Here is an 18,831-nt window from a genome sequence, read left to right as displayed (position 1 = left end):
GCAGCTTCCATCGGTGTAAAACGGACGTCTACCCAGTCTTGCTGCTACTTAAAGCGAGAGGAAGCCCCGTGCCCGGAGCCTCACCCCCTTTGCACATCCGGTTCATGGCCTCAGACACCTTGCAGTAGGAGCCTTGCTCACACACGCTTGGCATCCGGGACCTTCAGATTCGTTCCACCTCCTGGTCTATGGATGGCCTACGGAGCGAGTGGAGGGGCTGAGTGGAGGGGCCCTTGGCAGCCGGGAGCGCCTTAGAGAGGAGGGGGGAGTCTGCCCCCTCCCAACTGGGAGGGGTGGCAAAGCTAGCCTGGCCCTGAGTGGTTTGGGAATCCCAGGCAGGGTGAGTGTCTCACTTCTGAGGGGAGCAGTGAAGCCCACAGAGACGCCCACCCATCTGGTCTCCACCCAGCAAGACAAACCCTCCTAACTCCTTTGCGGAGGTGGGGGAAGGGACTGGACAGACAGGCTTGGTCCGTTCAGAGGAGTCTCCATGGGTCCCAGCAAGGAGGATGTTTGTCTTGAAGTGAGATGGTCACCACCGCATTGTCCCTGGAGGTTGACAGGGGACATCAGTGATCAGGAAAGGGCACATGGCAGGGTGGACCCTGAACCAGGCAGGACTGGGTACCTCTGCGGGAGCCGGTGTGAAGGCCAGAGACCTCCAGGAATGAGGGCTCAGGTGGATGCCTGGGCCCGCCACTCACCGCCTTGACCCTTCATGGGCCCCTCCCCCACCTAAGGGGAACTCTTGCACCTTAAGTGCAATTTCTAGGGAGAAAGAGGGACCCAAAAGTTGCTGAATTTACAATACCAGGAACTGGAGACAGAAATTAAGTTTAGTTTTAGTAAATCTGAGAACCGTTTTTTGCACACCTGAGTTTGTAACCCTGGAGTCTCTGCCCCTGGCTGGGCACAGAATTCTCAGTAGGCATTTGGTGTCCAGGCAGGGACTCTGCTGAATGTCTGCTCTGTGCTGATCTCTGTCTTGTAATTAGGGATGCAGCAGTGAGCATGACAGATGGGTTCCCTGCCCTTGGGTGCTGATATTCAGGGAGGAACAGACCGCTATGCAAAAGTTACAAGTAACTGCAGGAGTTAATTTCAGATGGTGGCAAGTGCTAGTGAGAACAGCAAGCACAAGATCCTGGGACAGTACTTCAGGGCTGCTTTGGAGGGGAACCAGGAAGGCCTCTCTGAGTAGGACCTAGTCCCAAATGAGAAGACATTCCAGGAGGACAGGTACAAAGTGCCTGAGGTGGGTTAGGCTTAGGTTGAACAGATCAGTAAGGAGGGGCCTGGTGGGCACATGCTCACTGTTCAGCCACCCAGTGGAGAGCCTGCTTCTCTCAACCAATAGCCAACAAAGGTGCAAGAACATAGTCTTGATGGCCCACCCTGGATCACCTGCCTACACCCGAAGTCTGGGCTACTGGGACACGCAGGTTTCACGAATGAGAATCACAAAGAGGAAAGATATGGATCAGGCAGAAACTGCAGATACCCACCTTGTTTGGGGTAAGGACACGAAGGCTCGGAGAGGGGTCTTGCCCAGGAATCCCAGCACTGATTCTTGCTCCCAACTCTGCTGTCTCCTTGCCCAGTGCCTCCCCCATGCCTCTCTCTGTCCCAGCCTCCTCCAGGCTTCTCCTGTGACCATCGGGTCACCCTGAGGTCCCCTGACTGCCTCCTTCCTCTCTCTTTATCACTGCCTCTCTTCACAGCTCTCGCCTGCCCCTGTCAGCACCACTCAGCAGACAGAGATCCTTGGGGCACAAGAAGATGGATGGCTCTGCCCACCACTCACTCGACCCTCTCTATTCCCTGCAACCTGTGCACAGCGAGATGGATGGTCCTGAGGAGGGAGCAAGGGGAGGGCGCGTCCAGGTACGTGCCAGCATCTGCCCGCGTGGCCCAGGGAGGGGGAAAGAGGAGCCACCCTGTGTGGCTGCCTCCGTGACCCCCATGGGAGGGTGCAGCCACTGTCCCAAATTAAGCTGTGGACTGAGGGTATGAATATTCAGGCCACTCACCCAGGTGTGCCAAAACCACAACCTTATTTTTCTACTATCTATAGTCTTCTTTATTTCAAACCTCCATTTTCTGCCCAGCAGCAGAAAATAACTCTTGATCAGTTCAACGCTTATGATTTAAACTCAGTTGATTCAGGGCCTCTCTCCCCCATTTTTGTCCCCGGATTCCAGCAGATGTAGGTGGTGTCAGAACATCAGGGGAGGTGGCAGATGGGTCATTGGCCTGTGTCATCCCCAAGACATACATTGGGACATCTGGTTCTTGGCTGTCATCTCCCTTCCATGTTGGCAGCTGATGAGGTGTCTGTGTCCCCATCTGGTCTCTGCTTGTAAGGGCCAAGGAAGTTTTGGTCGTGGCCTCCCTATGTCACAACTGTGAGGTCCCTCCACGTCCTCCTTGGGGACTTGGCTGCTCCCCCCAGGGCCCTGGGGCTGGGCTGGCTCAGGCCTCACTGCTGGGCTACTTCTCACCTCCCTATCTACTGTCTCTATATCTTGTCAAAGCACAGGGCATCTGGGGACCTTGCCCAACCCAGGAAACATGGTTCAGGTGTTCTCCGCTCCCCCCACCCCAGTCAGATCCTGAGCTCCATCTGGGGGACTGATCCTTCCCCAGCCCCACCATGGGGGTACAGCCTGAAGTGAACAGGGCACTCTCTGCCCAGCACAGGGAGCTCCAGCAGGGCCAGTGTGCTTGTTTCGTTCCTTACCTTCCTCTTTCCTGGCTAATTTTTAATCTCATCTATCTGTGGTGAGGGAAAAACAATGGCAGACAGCACTCCAGATTCACCATTTATGATAGGACCTGGGCTTTGGAAGCTCCCATGCTAAGATTTAACTTCTTTTTCTCCATGCGCCCCTCCAGGCCAGGGTCTAGCTGCTGTATGAGGTGGGAGTGTGACAGAGCAGAGGGGATGACAGGCATTGAAAGCCCACACCGGGGAGGACTTCACAGTGTCACCCCGCCTCGGGCTGGCCGGGGGGACACCACAGCCCTGGGGAGATAAGGCCACACTCTGGGCTGAACTGAAAGGGATGGACCACCATGTGGGAATGGGGGCTGCAGAGGTGGGTCTCTCCCTCTGGGGCAGGTCTATGAAGCATCAAGATGCCTGGTTGGGGAGCTCCTGGCAGAGACCAGGATAAACTGCCCTGCCACCCAAAAGCTAGTGGATGTGGAAATCATGATATCAGGAGCCCTAGCCCAGCAGTTGGTGAACAAGACCCTGGGGCAGAGGAGACAGCTAGTGGGGTCTGCCCCACTTGGGTTCTCTGTGTTTATGTACTTGTTGCTTTCCCTGGTCATTAAGGAAAACTTTGTTAAGACCCAGCAGTAACAAAGCTGTGTCCGGGAGCCCAAGAAAAAGGTTGTTCACATCGGAGCCAGGATGTAAAAAGGGGCAGTGTTTGTCATAAACCCCAGAGGGGAAGGTGGCAGGAATCAGAGGAGAGCCCTCCAGCAAGAGAGTGAAGCTCGGGAAGCAGTGCTCCAGTGTACAGGGCTCCCAGCACCAGGAGGGACTTGCAGGCTCTGGATGACCAGCTTATCTGCCTGGTCAGTCAGGAAAGTGTCCCCACCCCTGGCAGTCTCACAGATTCTGAGACCCTCAGCAGTACCGATGCCATCAGTCAAGTATCTTTTGGTTACAAGTGACCAGAGCTCCCTTGTGACTCTTAATCGCAAGAGGAGATATGCTGACTCACAACTGAAAGTCAAGATAAGGCCGGGCTGGCCACTCAGAGCCTTCCTGGGCTTTGCAGGTACTACTGGGAAGGAGGGTCCAACTGCCAAGGTCAGCTCAGGATGTGGCCTGAAGCTTCCCACATGGCAGGGTCTGACTGAGACAAGCCAGCCCTGAAGAGAGTAGAGCTGGAGTGGACAGAGAGGCCAGCCTCTCTCCTGGGTAAACCCTGAGGGTCCTGGAGCCCAGATGTGCACCAAGCTCTGCCACCAGTGTGTGAAGTTGCCTCAAAGCAACTCCTCCCACCAGGGGTACTAGGAGCCAAACGTCAGATAGTAGCAAGTGCTGGTAAGAAATGCGAAGTCAGGTCCTCGTGCGCTGTGGTGGGAGCGCACGGTGATGCGGCCACTGTGGAAAACAATCTCGCAGTTCCTCAAACACAGGGTTACAATGACCTGCAAGTCCTCTCCTAGGTGCGGACCGAAGAGAAGTGAAAACGTCCGTCCGTAGTGAAATAGGTACACGAATGTTCACAGCAGCATCATTCATCATAGTCAAAAAAAGGTGGAAATAACCCAAATGTTCAGACCCATGAATGACAAAATGTGGTATATCCATGCAATGGAATATAACTCAGCCTTTAAAAAAATAAAGTACTGACACCTGCTGCAACATGGATGCACCTTGAACATATTACGCTACGTGACAGAAGCTGGATGCAAAAGACCACATACCGTATGTAATTCCATTCATATGAAATGTCCAGAACAGGGACATCTACAGCTACAGAAAGTAGATTACTGGTTGGGGAGATAGGAGGATGATAGCTAAAGGGCTTCTCTTGGAGATGTTGAAACTATTCCACATTGACTATGATCATGGTTGCACATTATCTGTGAATATACTAAAAACCCTTGAATTGTATACTGTAAGTGGGTGAACTGTATGGTATGTGAGTTACATCTCAATCAAGTCATAATCCTTGCAACTTGATTTCCCAGAGGATTCTGGAACCTGTGAGTCCTTCTCCCAGGATAGAGAGGCTAGTCCCCACCAGGCACTGCCCCCATTGCCCTAGCTCCTCCCTCCATATCCATGAAGGTAGGACCAAATGCTGTCCCATGGACAGCCTGAGCAGGGATCCTCAGCCCCACACCCCGTGGGCCTAGAAGTTAAGTCTCCCGTGGTCAGCTGGACCCTGCAGGCCTCTGTCCTGCCATCAGGGAGCCAGGGCCCCAGGAGGCCTCCTCTACGACCACCCTCCTCCTTGGCTCCGCTGGCTAGCTACCCTGCCAGCCATGCAGGCCCCCCTGATTCTTACCTACTGTCTAGCCCATGCCCATGGCCCCACCATCATGTCCAGTATTCTGCCCATTTGCCCTTCTCCTGCCCCCCTGGAATCCCGCCCACTGCCACTTGGTGGGGTCTCACCTGGAGCTCCAGGGGCCCCTCTATGGGTCAGGCTCCCTGCTTCCACTCTGACCCTGTCCATCCAGGTCTCTGCTGTTCTCTTGCCACCCACTTCCTGTCCAAGACCACCCAAGCGAGAACCTTTGTGTGCTTCCACTGCCAGTCAGTGTCACGGGGCAGTCAGTGTCACGGGGCTGCTGGAGGCAGCTGGCTGGAGCCTCACAGCAGAAGAGACTTTGGACAGCATCTCCTCCAGCAGAAAATGCACCCCTTGCCCCCACCAGCAAGTTCACTCTTACCTGCCCTGAAGAAAACCTTGCCCAGGTGCCTCGGAAGAGGACAAGAATGTCCCTTGCACCACTGTTTGCAATTGTGAAAAGCTGGCAGCCACTCAAGTGTTCGGCAAGGGGACACCAGGTGGCTAAAGCATGGGATAGCCATAGGAGCGCCACGTGGCAGTTCCAGGAATGATCAAGACCCACCTGTACCTTCGCACACAGAGCTCAAAAACATAGTGAGTGGGAGAAACTAGAAGACGAATGAGAACGTACAATACCTTTTAAGAAAGGGAAAAAGTTTTTTTGAAAAGAGTACTACCTCCTTTAAGGTATCTTTGTATATTTGTAAAATCAAGACTAAAAATCCCTTAAAATTAGTTACCTTCAGGAAGGGTAGAAGGGGCTGGGACTGGGGCTGGCGGTCACAGGGGCCCTTACATACAATGTTCTAATTTTTCAAAAGGAGATGGATTCTCTTATGACACATAATTTATCATAACTGAAGAAAGACAAAGAATTCTGACAGCTGGGCCACCTGCCCCTGGTGCCAGCCTTGCGCTGCCTCCCTCAAGGACCCTCCTGGCCCCCACTTGCCCCCCCCCCCCCGCTCACTCCCCACCCCTCAGGCCCTCCTGCCGTCTCTGCCTCTCGGTGGACCCAGAGCTGGAGGCTGTTAGATCTTCCATTTAGAACTCCTCATCCACGCCACACTGGGGAGTTTCTTATTCCCTTTCAGATGTAACTGTCTGTCACCAATAATAGTCTTTTTCGATTTCATTTCCTTCAGCTCCTGCCAACTACTCTGAGAGCCTCCTTCCCATCCCTGCTGCACCCCCACCAGCCCCAAGTCAAGGGAAAAAAATACATTTTTGCCTTTACTATGATGTATGCGATCCCATAAAATAGTGAAACAGATATGAAAGGTTGAGAGAAGGTAGATAAATGGCTCCTATTATTCTACCAATCAAATGAAATACCTCTCCACGTCCTCATTTGAATGATAATAAAACTCGAAGAGGCTGTTGGTTCGCTGTTGTCATCTCTGGCAGCAGCTCCAGCCGTGGAGCCACAGGCCAAGGTAACCTTGGGGTGTCCTCTGCAGTCCGCAGGGGCCCACATTTCCCCCTCCTGCTCTTCCCCCAGCTCCTCCTCCTCCCCAATCCCAGCAGTGCCAGACTGTTCCGTGCCTATTTGCCCAGCCCCCACTATGACCAGCCCCCAGCTCTGTCCATAGGGCAGAGCCCTCCTCACCACCCCACTCAGCCTTCCTGGCCCAGTCCACCTCTGAAAGCCCCAACAGCCTGGCCATCTAGATGGATCACCCCTCCTGGTCATTCCCAGAGCCCTTGTTCTGTCTGCTGGCAGGTGGGGGCCAGGTGGGACTGCCTAAGCATGTGCCCTGAGTTTCATTCATTCCTCATACATTTCACAAACGTGCATGAAGCCCCTCCTGTGTTCAGATGCTGGTTAGAGAAAGCACAGGTGGGAAACCCATCCCAAGGGCAGCTGCTTGGCAGGTGCAGGTGTGGGCTGCAGGTGAGGCCGCCTCCCTTTCTGAACTCGGCAATACCAAAGCCTGACATTGTTTCTGCCTCTTAGAGTTTATAGTTCTGTTTCCCGTGCATCTGAGGTGCCTCCTGTGAGTCCTTCCTGACACCACTTCCCCACACCCATGCCACCAGGGGATACATGTGGTCTCTGCCTTCCCTGCATGGCCCCCACCTGAGGACTTGCCCCTTCCCTACCACAGGCTGTCAGTCATGAGGCCCCACCCTCTACTCTGGTAGGTACTAACTCAGGCCAGGCAGACCCTCTGTGCGATTTTGAATCTTCAGCATATTCTCAATCTTCTCATCCCAGTGAACACACCCTAAAGAGACTTTCCTTTAACTACTCACTACTTAGATCCCCAGTGCTGCTCTGATTTCTGCCCTTTCCTTCCAACAAATTCCCCTTATCTTAAGGTGGCAAAAGTCAGTTTCTGGCCCAAGGACTGATGGAGGTATAGACAATGCCCCAAGGAGGCCTCCAGGGCACTGGGACTTCCTCTGTCATCTCCTGGACTGCACAACTCAGTGTCTGCCTCCCCTCCATCAGGACAGGGGCCTGTCAAGTCCCTCTCCTCCCCCTGTATCCCCAGCACTGGGGACAGTGCCTGGCCCAGAGGAGGCGGTCGATGACAATGGGTGAAATAGGGTTATGGGACCCATTTTAGAAATGGGGAAGATGAGCCCTGAGAGCAAGCAACAAGGCAGAACCTAATCCTCAGCTTCACTCCTCAAGCCTGGGACTCTTCCCTCTGCACAGGATGCTCTCAAGTACCAGACTGTCCCTCTCTTGGGGTTTCCCAAAGCCAAGAAAGTGGCAGGAAGCAGAGTCCAGAGGAGGAGTCTCCCAAGAGACAAGCCAGTGCTAAGGCCTCAGGTCCGTGAGGGAGGGGACTGATGCAGGGTTAACTGACGGCAAGCAACAGAAACCTCTTGGGAATGTGTTGGGAGGTGGTCAGCAGCTCACTAAATTGACAGGAGGCTGGAAATCTGGGCCTGAGAGGGGTGAGGAGCCAGGGCTGCTTGGAGCCTGCTCCTGCCATTTCTCGGTCCTCATATCAGGCTTCTGCTCAGGGTTTGTATAGTCTGTTTCTGTTGCTAACAACAGAATACCTGAAACTAGGTAATTTATATAGAAATGAAATTTATTTCTTATAGGTTGGAAGCTGGGAAGTCCAAGGTCCAGGAGACACATCTGGTGAGGGCCTTCTTCCTGGTGGGGTGACTCTACAGCAGCTCAGGGTGTCACATGGTGAGAATGGGCTGAGCTAGAGAGCTGACCTTCTCCTTGCTGTCCTTTTGAAGCCATCAGAACCACACCCATCACTCCATGAACAGACCAATCCACTCACAAGGGCACAGTCCTCACAATCTAATCACCTCTTGCTAAAGGCCTCACCTTTCAAACACCATAATTGGATTCCCGCCCCCACCCCCACACTGTTACAATGGAGATCAAGTTTCCAATACATGAACTTTTGGTGGACACACTTAACCCATAGCAGGACTCAGTGCACTACAACAGAGATGCTAGCCAAGCCCTAGGCATGTGATCCTCCTTTGGACAGTGGAAGGCCTTGCTGGGCCGCCCCACAAGTCTGCACATAATGGTGGAGTTTCAGTCCCCAAATCAGAAACAGGTACTGTTACCCCCAGCAGAATCAATAGATTCGGACCAGCTGAAGCCCCAGAAGCCAATAAACCAGACCACCAGACTCTGCCGTTCCCAGTTCTAGCCTGGCTTGGTCTGCAAAGGGTGCTTTGGGGCTGCAGTTGCAGCCTGCCCCCATTGCTCGTGCTTACAGCAAAGTTAGAACCACAGGGTTCTAACCTCTCTAGGCTTGGAGAGTTGAGGGGTCCTTGGAGGGGACTGAAACTGCACATTTTGCAGCTGGGAAACTTGAGGCCCATGGAGAGACAGTGACAGAGCCAATGTCCTTCCTGCCCCACCACAGGGCTGACTGAATAGGGACCCTCAGGCCCCAACCAGGGAAGAGGCAGTGCACACTGGTGACAGCTGCTGTGAGCCATGTGACATTCAGCCTGCCACTACAGCTCTGAGCTTTGTCTCCTTATGTATAAAATGAGGCTACTTCCCAGGGCTCTTGTGAGGATTAAACAAATACCAAATTCATTTACTCATGCGAAGACACTTAGAATGGAAATGAAAATGTATGTCCACACAGAGATTTGTACACGGAGGTTCATAGCAGCTTTACTCATAATCACCCAAAACTGGAAACAACCCCAATGCTGCATCAGCTGGTGAGAGAATAAGGACGCCGCAGTGCAGCCACACAACGGAGCACTACTCAGCAGTACAAGGAGGACCCTGCTGAGACTCCCCAACATGCATGAATTGCAAAAGCATTATGCTAAGCGATAGAAGCCAGACTCACGGGCTACATCTGTATGATTCCATCTACGCTGACTCTCATTATTCACAGTAGTATTTTATGAAGTCCCCAGGAACTCTGAATTCACCAGTTCTGAACCATTGCTCCTAGGGAAATACGTACAGGTTCCTGCAAGCCTTTGGTCACAACATTTTCATCAACTGATCAATATAAAACTTTGTGGCATGTGTGTTTCTGTTTAAATAAAGCTTATTTAATACATATTTTTTATTAGCATTGAACTCATGGCCAACAACACTATAACTCAAGCCTGAGTGAAGTTTATCTTATGTACGTATTTTCTCTGTGAGGCACATCACAGCCTTCTTGTGTTGAGGAACACCAGCCCGCACTTCAGACCTAGGCTCCAGGGCCATTTTAAACAGTGAAATCACTAACAAAAAGGACAAAGAGGTGGCACTAAATAGACTGAAAAAAAAAGACACTTGTTTAGTTTGAGAGCTGAAACAAGAAGGCATAGTGTCGTTCTGTTCAACCTCAACTGGAAATGTGTGCATTGGGCGAATTAAATTTCTCAGCGCTCTGCAAATGTCCATGAGTGACAACAAAAGCACCATTGAGTATTGATTTGGGGGTTACAAGTACATTTTTGCGAGTAGGCGAATTTGCAGATAGGGAATTCATCAATACTGAGGATTGACCGTATATGAAACTCTAAAGAAAAAAGTCTAAGGAAGTAGCTCAATGGTTGTCTGAGGGGTTGTGGGGCAGAGATTGACATGGAAGGATCACAGGACACCTTCTGGGTGATGGAAATTTTCTCTATATTGATTTGTGGTGGTGACATGCAGGGAAATGAATTTGTAAAACTCATTGAAATATGTATTTTAAATGGGTACATTTTGGAGGTAAGAGAGGAATTAGTAAAGGGACATAAGGAATGATTACGTTGTACAATATTGAATATAATAATTATCCTGATTTGAGGATTCCAGTCAAGATGGTGGAATAGATGGTCCCCAGCATCACTCTCTCCCACAAATCAACCAATTTACAACTATAAAAAAGCAATGACAGCCAAGCTGGGGCCACTAGAGCTCAGGGGAAGAGGAGGAGAGACCTACAGAGTTCATGAAGGTGGGAGAAGCCACAATGAGAGAAAGAAAAAACTGCTCTGACTATTTCGAGCCCCAGCCACATCCAGACTGGAGCTGCTGAGTGCACAGAGCAGCAGCTGGTAAGAGCTGCAGCTGTGCCCTTTGGATGAAGTTGCTTGGAGGCAGCAGGGGATAAGAGGGCCTTGGTGGCCCCCAGGCCAGCAAGACCACTAATAGTGTTCCCATGGACCCACATAGGAGCAAGGAGCCACAACAACTGAATAAAAGGAGCCATTCATAGGCTGAGGAGTTATTGCAAGGGACAGGTGCATGGCCCGTCCCATGGGAAGTGTTTGCAGCATGGGTGGTGGGGGAGACAGGCCCACCGGGAAAACACTGGGGCACGGCAAGGACAGCTGATCTGCCCCCAGTCAGTGAAGGAACACTCATAGGAGACTGGTCAGGAATATAGAATTGCATGGGGTGCAGTTTGATGAAAAGACTCAGGCCCAGACCAAAGTTTCTACACAACCCAGGTGCACTGGATCTCTCAAGAGCCGGAAGTACCTATAAAGTCAACCATTAAAACCTGAGCTGCACAAAAAGCCTTCCCCAGGGAATCAACAGCAAAGCAGCAATTTAACTCAACCACACAGCTCAAGTACTGGCCCCCACAGGAAGTTCCCCCATTTTAGAAGTAAGAAAAGGGTAACAAAGTAGTTCCAGCACAGAGTTTAAGTGGTGGGAACAGCAAATAATACAACACAGAAATGAAAGAAAAAACAAAGTACCCACAACCAGAGACAAAGTTTGATATTAGCTAGTAAAGGTCTCATTTCACCAAAGAACACCTATAACACCTAGAAGGACTGTACGTGCCCTGGGCTACCAAGCCAGAAAGAGGAGAGGGCCGGGGGCCTCAGCAATGCCCCCCAACACCTGCAACCAATCTCGAGCGTGAGGGATGAGGGCCTCAGCCACACCCCCTCAACACGGGCACCCAGCCCAGAGGCGACCATCGAGCCACCGTAGGATGTGCCCTGGGCTCCCCTGAGCCAGGGTGATGAGGGGCCCCCCCCAACATGCGAGGCCAGTCCAGTGGTGACCACCGAGCTACCGCAGAAAGCACCCTGGGCTCTCCCAAGCTGGGGCAGTGGGGGGCCTCAGGCCTCAGCCACACCCCCTGGCATGTGCAACCAGCCCAGTGATGACCACTAAGCCACAGCAAGAAGGGCCCCAGGTTCCCAAGCTGGGATGGTGAGGGGGGGAGGGCTTTTGCCACATCACTCTGACATCTGCACCCAGCCCAGCAATGACCAAGCAGCTGCTGGAAGCCCCCCAGTCTCCCCTGTGGGAATGAGGGGGGTGCCACAGGCCTCATCCAGCCCCTCCTCCTTCTTCCTTCTTCCTTCTTCCTTCTTCCATCCCATTTCCTTCCCCTTTCTCTTCTACCCCTTCCTCCCAACTGCTCTGCAACAACACCCTAGAATGTAAAAGATAATATTAATAAAATTACATTTTCTTTAAAAAAATAATAAATAATAATTATCCTGATTTGAGCATCACATATTGCACACAGATAATGTGCAATCAACTATGTTACAATAAAAATTTTTTTAAATTAAGAAAATGGGTACATTTTGTTGTTTGTAAATTATACTTCAATTACATTGACTTTACAAAAACTACTTAGCATGATGCCTGATCATTCCTCCATTCCTCTTGGGATCTCAGGCCAGCCACCTTGGAAGGGTAAATACAGGACGGAGGAAGAGGCAGGGATTACCAACTTGGGCTCCATTTGGAAGCTGTTTGTGTCCTGTCCCCCCCTGAGAGGACATGTCTGACCCAGGCCTTCAACTTCTCTTCTCTTTTCTGCCATGTCAATCAGGACTGTTGGTTGCAAATGACAGAAACCCAACTCAGACCACTTTAGACCACACACACACACAAAAGTTTTGCCATCAGACATGGCTACACCTAGGGGTTCAAGTGCCATCACCAAGCCAAGGCTGGCTACCCTCTCCTGACTCTGTTTTTCTCTGTGTCAGCCTCACTCTGGAAGTATGGGTAGGAAAGTGGTCATCAGCAGCTCCAGAACTCCAAGGAGAGGGGCTGTCTCTGACCCAGCAAAGACCCAGGAGCAGACATCCTTTGCCCACCTCTCCATGGCCAAGGGGACGAGACATGCTGAAATCAGGCCTGGGTCCTGTGCCCACTCCCTTTGAAGAACATGAACCAAAGGTAGGGGAGGATTCTCCCTAAGGAAAATCCAGGTGCCATTACCAGAAGATGGGGGAAGAGATGGGGACCGGGCAGAAACAGTAGATGCCTGACACCCAGTTTGCCTCGAGCCAGGGCTACTTTTCCTGAGGGTGTCATAGACATATCAAGAACTTCGCAGGGAATGGATGGGAAGTGGGAATTAAACTCAATGTTCTGGAACCCCATGGAAAACTGCAGAATATTATGACTCTAAGTATTCCAGGAGAAAGAGCAAAAAGATCTCCTGGGGCCCAAGCCTCTTATCCTTGCAACTCCCACTGGCTAGAAGATACTACCTGGCTCTGTCCCCCCAGCTTCCTGCTCCCAATCCAGAATCCAGGAGCCAACTATTCCTCTTGCCATAGAGATTCCACTGGCTGAAACATCTTGCCCCTGTTTTTGGATCAACACCAATTATTTGAAAATTTAGTATTTTCCTGGCATCCTAAGAACTCTCTCATTTTGTTCTAGTCTTGGGGAAATAAACTTCTATTGTTTTGGCAGGTCCATGATCAGTGGAACTTCTTGAGCACCAGTGCATTTTTTCGGACTCTTGTTATTAGAGGATCAGTTCTGCCCCCACCCCCCTTTAAGAACCTACTTAATTTGGAAACAAGAGAAAAGAGATGGTCCCTATTTTTATCTCTTCCCTTCTAATCTTTATACTTATTTCTTTTCCTTTGTTACTGCATTGGCCAGGAGTCCAATACAATGCTAAATTGTAGCACTGAGAGTCAGCATCCTTGTTCTAGTTCTGATACCATAATGTTTCAACATTAAGTATAAAGTTTGTTCTATATGTCTGGTAGATGCCCTTTATCAGGTTAAAGAGATTCCCTTTTATTTCTAGCTTCTAAGAAACTGTGATTTTTAAAATCATAACTTGATGTTGAAATTTATCAAATGCTTTTTCTAGACCGTATTTTACTGGGATCTGTAATCCAAATGCTACACTATGCTCTTTTGTAGAAGAGGGTATGCGAAGCCCAGAGGAGGGGTGAGGAGGATCAGAGACAGCCAGGGAAGGAAAGAACGTTGGAGTAGGTCTTTCAAGGATGTGAAGACACTGAGCAGGCATCAATAGGGGGTGGCATTGTGCGTTGTGGGAACAATCTAAGCAAGGATATGAGGGTATGAACATGCCTTTGGAGGGGGGGACTAGTCTGGAGTGGTCCTTTTGTGTGTGACCCTTGCTTGGTTTGCAAACACCTGCCCTCTGTGGTCCAGGCATGCCTCAGCCCCATAGGAACTGTAACTGCAATTTCCAACATGGGTATTCAACAGTGAATGCAGTACATATGGCAAAAATCAAGAGAATGGTCGAGATTACCCTTGAAAATTGCTTAAATTGCCCATAAAAAACACACGTGGGTTATCTGTCTGAAACCCTGAAAGAATTCTAGAGTGCTCCTGCTTGCCTGCCGGGCTGACTCTATCCTACTTTGTCTCATAACTTGAACGCTCATTCATAGATTTCTTAGTTGCTGGGAACATTCCCAGAGTCCGGTGGTCAAGTCAGCCAGAAATTAGACAATGCAGGTCATTGTGCTGTGCATGCAGCACGGACTGACTTTTCCTGGAGTGTCTAAGAAGGCCTCTCTGTCCCCTCTAAGTCTGGTTGAGGTTGGCTCAGACACCCCTAGGAGCCTCCCGTCCCCCGTTTGCAGGCACAGAAACCAGGCAGTGACAGTCATCTTCCCAAGCCTGGCTTCCCCGGGGATCCTCAGGCCCATCTGACCCAGGCAGGACCTTACTCTCTGCCTTTGCATATGGATAACACCACCTCAGGAAAGGAGCCCTGTGCCCCATGACCCCTCAGACCTGGCCACTGGGCTTCTGGCCTTGACTCTCTTTACTTTATTGCTGCCAGTTTCTCAGCTCATCTCTTCCTCACGGGCCACAGTCCAGCCACAATGGCTTCTTTTTCCAAGCTCATTCCTACCGCTGGACCTTTGCACTGGCTGTTCCCTTTGCCTGGAATGCTTTTCCTTCTCACTATTAAGGTCTCAGCTCATGTGTTGCCTCCTTAGAGAGACCTCCTCTGTCCCCTTCTTAATGTAGCACCATTCCATCACCCCTGTTTATTTTCTTCTGAGCATTTATCACCATTTATTATCACCTTATGTGTTTACTTCCCTACTTATTGTCCATCTCCCCCAACCCGTGGAGGAAGATCTTGACTGTCTTGGTCACCTCGTACCTACCCAGTTCCTAGCACAGTGCCTGACACATGGGAAGCACTTGGTAAGTATTTGTTGACTGAATGAGCGATGGAATCCTGTCTAAGCTCCTTGTTGCTGGTCTAACCCATGACTGCCCCACCTTTGGAGTGTCTCCCTTTTTCTCCCCAACATGACTAATTGGGGACACTGCCTGCCTAAACTTGAGGCCCCAATGCTCACAGCCTCCCTGGATGCCATCCTGGAACTCCAGTCCCACCTCCTGGACTGGCCCCTGCCCCCAGGGCCTGCTCCCATCCCAGAGGGTGGTTGAATTCCAGAGCCACTCAGCCCACCTGTTTGCTCGTCCTGCCCCAGGGCCCAGGTTAGGGCAGGATGGCAGCCTGGGGCAGGGCGGGCAGAGGCAGCTGCAGAATCTCAGGCCTGCTCAGCACATCCCATCTCCTGCCCACCTCTCCGCCCTGTGCGGGCCTCCAGGTGATCGTCCCTCAGCGGCACCTCCTGCCCCATTCATCCCCATTAGCTGCCGTCCACACTGGGCTGGAGGGAGATCAATTACCACTGCTGGCCACTGAACCGTGCTAATGAGGATGTACGCCCGGCTGGTGTCGAGGAAGGGTGGGAGGAGAAAGGGAGGCCAAAGCGGCAGAGAGGGGCCAGGGGGCTACCTTACAGAAGGCTTGGGGGGCAGGCCTCCTCTGGGGACCCTGGAAGATGCAGGGACTCCCCTCCCCACAAGAACCATGATTTAGTTCATGCTGTGCAAGAGAACAGAGGAAACAGCCTGGCTGGGGCATTAGGGACTCAAGGGAACGTGTGATACTGTTGAGAAGAGGGGCATTCTTGGCCCTGGCCAGTCCAGGCAGGACTTTCTGCCAATAATGCCCTCCCCGCACCACCCCCCCCACACATACTAAGGACCTGCAAAACTCCTAGACCACTGACTCCCTCACCCCAGACAGAAAAACCACTCCAGCCTCTGGGCTCCCCGAGCCCCTTGGACCTGGCTCTGTGTAATTCTGACCATACTAGATTCTACCCATCTGTATGAAAAGATGCTTGACCTCTCGCATAATAAGAGCCATGCAAAGGAAACCCGTGAGGAGAGATCGTTTTCTGCTTTCAGACTGGCAAAGATGGAAAGGGTGGATAAAGGCAGTGCCGGCTCTGGCTGCTGCTAGCGGGAGGGGAAGGTGCCGCGTTATGTGATTCGCGGGACTGTAAAGTGGTGTGAGCTCCTTGCAGGGCAATTTGGCAATAGCTATGCAAATTAAAAATGCACATGCCCTTTAACCCAGCAATTCATTTCCAAGCATTTATCCTATGGAGATACAAGGGCCCGGAGATACAAGCACAAGGGTGTTCACTGCCTGAAAACATCCTACATGTCCATCCGGAGGCGCCAAATAAGTCTATCATGCCACATCCACACAGTGGGGTGTTCCCTGGCTTCCTCGCCTGTGGAGCAGGACAAGCAGCATGCCCTTCTCCTTGAGTTGTTACAAGGAGCACATCAGTTAATACAAATAAAGAGCTTCGAGGAGAGTCCTGTGCATAGTACATCTAAGTTCTTGCTACTATTATCAGTTTGCTGTGTTGAAAAGAATGAGGTTGATCTATACATAGTGATATGTAATTATCTCCCAGAAATGCTGCAGTGAAAAACGCAGGCAGAAGAGTGTGTATAGATAGAGGCTGCCTTGCAGGTCTGCGGATTTGGTTCTGCCTTGCTTTGTTTCTTAAAGGGATCTGCTTTCTAACGCATAGGCCATCTGTGGGGTGGGAGGGCACAGACAGGACTGTGGTTACCCCAGGGAGAGAGGGGAAGACTGGGAGACAGGGGCGAGAGAGGGATGTGCACTTATCTTTCCACGCAGTTTGCAGTTTTTAACCACTGCCTGTACCACCTATTTGAACAAATAAATCACTTTTAAATATGAGTGATGTGCCTGTCTGTGTCTCCCACCAGACTGTGGACAGGACTATGCTGGCGTCACTGCTGAACTGCTGCTGCCCACACGACCTGGCACAGAGGTACTTGGCAGATGCTGTCTGATGGGCAAGCCAGCTGGAATTCTGTGTGGCCCCTCTGCAGGGGACCGCCCCCTCCCCAGGCATTATTCTAGGGAGATTCCCACAGATGGGGGTGAGTCATGCTGGAGGAGTCTGGGAAGGGTTTGGCCTTAGGGAAACCAGGCCTCTTGGGTAAGAAGCAGACCTAGAGAGCTAATTATTCCAGAGAGTAATCCCTGGAAGCAGGACCCAGGTGTACAGGAGGGTCCAGGCTCCGGGTACCTAAGGTAGCATCCAGTCAAGGACTGGAAGCTTAGGCTACAGCAGAGTCCCTTCTGTATGCAGGGGGCTGACATCCCTATCTCTTTTCATAGATGCTCAGGGGACCAGAAAGACATTACCGTGGCAACAGCTTTTGCAGTGCCAAGGGGAAAATTGCATGGCTTTCACACCTCTGATGGGCTGATTCCAGGTCCCCACATCTGATGCTGCCCATCAAGCCAACGTCCAGGCTGAAGAGCAGAAACGAGGCCACCAGCCCTCCACTGTCAGCCCTGATTGGGGCCACCATCCCCTGTCCTCTTATGCAGTGAAGCAGTGGCCTTTCCAGCTGGAGCCCCGGGAGAGAAGGCTTGGCTGTGCCTCTAACTGGAGGCTTGCCACGGAAAGAGCCCCAAAGTGGGAACGGCCTGACTACCCACCATCCATTAGGTGCAGAGGCAAAACATGGCTTATCCCTGCTGTGAAATACCATTCAGCCATATGACATGAACCAGTTTGAGATGCACAGACCTGGCAAGGTCTTTAGAACAAATGGCGGGGGCAGAAATGCAAGCTGCGGCAAGCTGGGGACAGTGTCCTGCCATTTATTATACACAGGAAAAAATACTAAACATTTTCTATGGGTACATAATATGAATGCAACATTTTAAAAATGTAAAAATTCTGGAAGAATATATGCTCCTAGCTGTAATGACACTGGGGAGGAGGGGGCACAGAATGGGGTGGCAAAGGGACCTTAGTTTGATCCATTTTCTTAAGTAGAATGGAGGCCTATTTTACCTTAGCTATCAAAAATATCTTAAAATTACAACAAAAGGTCTGTGCTCCATCTTGCTTTCTCAGCTAGGCCCACTCTGAGCACCCCATTCAACACGGAGGCCTGCCCCACACTGGCCCTCCCAGCACCCCTTATTGCTCTCATTTTTCCATAGCGCCTATCTGCCTCCAACAGGCCAGTTTCTCATTACGATGCTCACTATGCTTTGTCTTCCTCTTTCCTAGACCAGGGGCCGGCAAACTCCAGCCCATGAGGTAAATCCAATCCACTGCCTGGTTTTGTATAGCTTGAGAGCTAAAAATGATTTTCTATCTTTTAATGGTTGAAAATCAAAAGGATATTTTATGGCATATGAAAATTGTATAAAATTCAAATTTCAGCATCCATAAATATTATTGAAACATTGTTATGCCTATTTGTTTACATTTTGTGTAGAGCTGCTTTCTGTCATAAAGGCAAAGTTGAATGGTTGTGTGGCCCTAAAGCCTAAAATATCCACTATTTGGCACTTTGCAGACACAATCTGCCAACCCCTAGTCTGGACCATGAGCTCCACAGGGTGTGAGGTCTTTGTTTTGCTTCCTTATGTATCCCAGGTGCCTACAACAGTGCCTGGCACTTAGTAGGTGCTCAGTAAATCTAGCTGAGTGAGTAGAGGTATACATGGTGGAGCATGTTGCTTCAGGCTACCAGAGAAAGTAACTGTCCCCCCTCATTTTCTCCAGCTCTTTCTGGAGGACATCACCACCTTCTGGGCCCAGGAGATGGACTCAGGTCTCCTTGTGCACTGGGAGAGGCATCTGTTGGGCAAGCAGCGTCATTTACTTCAATCCCTGGAGAAAAGAGGGCTGAGGGTGGTAAGGCCTGGACTTGGCAGCAACAGGGTGGGCTCCCAGGTCTCTGACACAGTGG

Source organism: Cynocephalus volans, chromosome 2 (genome assembly GCF_027409185.1).
Source record: "Cynocephalus volans isolate mCynVol1 chromosome 2, mCynVol1.pri, whole genome shotgun sequence".
Lineage (NCBI taxonomy): Eukaryota > Metazoa > Chordata > Mammalia > Dermoptera > Cynocephalidae > Cynocephalus > Cynocephalus volans.
The sequence above is the reverse complement of the archived record's forward strand: the minus strand, read 5'-3'. Positions refer to the sequence as shown.